Source organism: Chrysochloris asiatica, unplaced genomic scaffold (assembly GCF_000296735.1).
Source record: "Chrysochloris asiatica unplaced genomic scaffold, ChrAsi1.0 scaffold00009, whole genome shotgun sequence".
NCBI lineage: Eukaryota > Metazoa > Chordata > Mammalia > Afrosoricida > Chrysochloridae > Chrysochloris > Chrysochloris asiatica.
Window position 1 is genome coordinate 28,554,834 of NW_006408527.1, and position 3,940 is coordinate 28,558,773.

Sequence of the window (3,940 nt, forward strand, 5' to 3'; positions counted from 1 at the left end):
ACATACTGAATTAGGCAAATCTGCTGCACAAGACCTCTTTAAAGTGCTCAAGAGCAAATCTGTCAGTTTGAGGACTGAGTGCAGCTGACCGAAGTCATGGTAATTCCAATAACCCCATATGCGTGTGAGAGTTAGACAATGAATAAGAAAGATCTTAGAAGAATGGACACTTGTGAGTTACAGTGTTGGAGAAGAATATTAAAAGTACATGGACTTCCAGAAGAACAAACAAATCTGTTGGAAGAAGTATAGCCAGAATGCTCCTTAGAAGTCAGGATGGTAAGAATTTGTCTCTGAGACATTGGGCATATCATCAGGAAGGGCCTGAGAAGGACATCATGGTTTGTAATGGAGGGTCAGGGTAAAAGAGGAAAATCTCCAACAAGATGGATTGGCACCGTGGCATTAGCAATAGGCTGAAGCATTAACAACAATTCTGAGGATGGCACAGGACTAGGCAGTGCTTCAATCTGTTGTACATAGTGTCGCTATGAGTCAGAAGTGACTCCATGGCACCTAACAACAACAACAACAATCATTTAGATTTTATTTGAATCTTTTCAGTGATTGTGGTTCAAATCATTATAATTGAAAGGTATGTTAAATCTCTCCCTTATGATGACTTGAAGTCTTCTTCCTATATATTCTACTCATTTGTCATATTTATGTTCTCTTTATCAATATAAGGAGCCCTGGTGGTATAATGGTTAAGTACTTGGTTTGGCTGCTTACAGAAAGTCTGGTTGTTCAAACTCACAGTGGGAGAAAGATGTGGCAACCTGCTTCTGTTAAGATTCACAACCTTGGAAACCCTTTGGGGTAGTTCTGCTTTGCCCTATAGGGTCAAAAGGTAGGCTCTGCTTGGAACCATGCTTGTTGACTAAAACTAGATGAGGACTCTACAGACTTGCTGGCTTGAAGGACCAAAGAAAAGAATTAAAGTTTAGCACAGTAGTTGGAAAGGATACTGGATAGTTTCGTGGATTACAGGCAGGGCTGCTAACTGCAAGGTCAGTAGTTGGAATTTACCAGTCATTCCGTAGGACAAAGATAAGGCTTTCTGCTCCCGTAAATATTTACAGTCTTAGACACCTTATACAGGGTAGCTATGAGTTAGAATTGATTCCATGTCATGAAACCACCACTACCACCACCACAGTAGTTGTAAAGTGGGAGGAGAAATTCTGGAAAGAAGAGAATTATAGAGGGAACACTTCAAATTTTGCAAATTATGTTCTGCCCCTATCTCTGGCTTACCCCTGAATTATGTACATGTGGAACAGACTCCAAGGAATCCAACTAAAGTAGAAGAACTGAGCAGAGGTTTCCGCTGCTGCCCACTCTAAGGGACTCCACAAAGAGCTTGGGCTTGAAGTTAGCTGATTTGTTGCTGTTGTTAAGAGCTGTTGAATCAGTTCCCACTCAAGCGACCCTATGTATGGTTTCTGAGGAATGGTTGGTGAGTTTGAACAGTTGACCTTGCTGTCCAAACCTACCTTGAAGTCCAGTCATTATTCTACAGTGTCACACCAGGACTTTAAGTTAACTGATTAGCTGTCTGCTAAAACAAAATAACCAAAGTTCTTTAGAGAAATGTCAAATAATCCAGAACTAATTTACACTGTCCATGGTGCAATTTCAAATTACTAAACAAAGAAACAGAAAAATGAGACCTGTACACAAGAAGAGATTCAATCAATAAAGACCAATGACAAAATGACCCAGATGTTGGAATTTCAGAAAAATATTTGCAATGATTTTAACTATGCTGAAGGGCATAAAAGAAACTGAAAATTCAGACTGATGTGATCGATATTTTAAGGCACTGTGATAGCACTAGGAATAGTCCTTACTTGTAGTCTCAAATAGCCCACATTTTCTCACTTAGCTATTATGAGATGCTGATGTGGCACTGTGGGTTAATGCGCCAGACTGCAAAGCTGTTTGAATTGCAATGTCGGTGGTTCAAGCTCACCTGCTGCTCCTCAGAGACTCTGTAAAGGGTTGCTATGGGTCGGATCCGACTCAACAACACTTAACAACAACAACATATCCTGTGTAGATTAAGCATTATTCTGATCAAAGTCAAAATTTAAAATAATAATGCTATGGAGAACCGTAGTTAGCTTTGGTAGGGACAATATAAACCAACAGCAAAAGCAATTAGGAATGTAATCAACTCTAGCATCTCAATTAGAGGATTTTTTTCCAAGACTGAGGTAGATGGCAGCTTGACCTTGACCACCACACATGTTTACTTGCAATGACACATCTGGGGAAAGAGACTACAATTTAGAAAGATCAGTGCTAGTGTATCTGTGTTCACTAATGTGCTGCATATGTGTCTGGTTGGTGGATATCTTGCCATGCAAGACACAGCCAAAACAAAGACAGCTATCATCAGAGTTTGAGAAGTAGAAGATGTAGAAACACAGGTTTTATTTTGCTGTGTAACTACATAAAGGCATAGTCACACAATGCAGTTGAACGTACAAAAGAAAAAAGAGAACAGGGACAGCATTTTTTTTTTTTTTTCTAAGTTAGAAATCTCATGACAATACAACATTCAGAACACAGGAAGGAATTCACAGTTACAGTGATGAGATGGCAGAGGCATCAGAGGTGTAAAGAGAGCTTGTGAGTGAATCTTTCTTAAGGATTTTTTGTAGAGAACATACTAAATTTGGAATGCCCTGTAAGTATTTAATTACTCACATGTCGATTCTGACTCATAGCGACCCTCTAGGACAGAGAACTGTTCCATAGGGTTTCCAAGGTTATAAACCTTAAAGGTACAGATTGCCACATCTTTATCTCACAGAGCAGCTGGTGGGCTTGAACAGCTGACCCTTTGATAAGCATGGGAGTGCTTTAACCACTGAACCACCAGTGCTCCTTGTTGTTGTTGTTAAGTGCTGTTGAGTTGGGGCTGACTTACAGTGACCCTGTGTGGGGTTTCTGAGGAGCAGTTGGTGAGTTTCAATGCTGACCTTAAGATCCAAATTGACCTTGAGGTCAAGTTCTTATTCCTAGGACATCATACCAGGACTCCTAGAGGGGAGTAAATGTGAGCACTGCACACATTGTACTTAGCTATAATCTGTTAACTGCGTACTTAAAGTATCCATGAATGTAAATATTAATGGGAATGTTTTCCTTCAGTCTTCTGTCACAAAAACTAACTTCAAATCAGATTATCAGAAACAGTGGTGTGGTGTATGTTGCCTTGGTTGCAAAGGAAGTGGACAAGTATAAAGCAAAGTCTTCTAAATTAGTTGCTCTCCATTTTGAAATGACTGTCAATATTCCACAGCATATAAATCGGTTACATGAAATATCTAATTGTTAGTCAAAATAAATTGACTGTATATTCCTTTGCTTTTGTAATGTGCTGTTTTGTTCTTGTTTGTTTTGAACAGTAAATTTAGGTTTACCTTGGTCATTTTTACAGAAAAAAACATTCTCTCAAAATAATTGAGACTAAATGAGTATTCATTATTACCCAATGGATAGATTACCTTCACATTTTCAGACCAGGGCAGTTCCTAAAGACATAGACACATGTAGAAAATGATGTTTGGTATGCCATTCTTATTTTAGTTTCTTTCTAAATTAATTTCAAAAGATTATACTATTTTCTCTTTAGATGCACACAAATAATGTCTCTTTTGAAAGGGTACACTTACTGCAAATTACGTAGCATAAGTAACCTTGCAGTGGAAGTAAGAAAATTATTAGTAAATATAAAAACAATTCCCGATTACTATTTTACATATACTACTATAGAGAAATTTGGAAGACAACTGTCTGGCCGACTGATTGGAAGAGATCAATGTTTATGCCCATTCCAAAGAGAGGTGACCCAATGGAATGCGGAACTCATCGGACAATCTCTTTGATATCTCAAGCGAGTAAAGTTTTGCTAAAGGTAATACAGAAA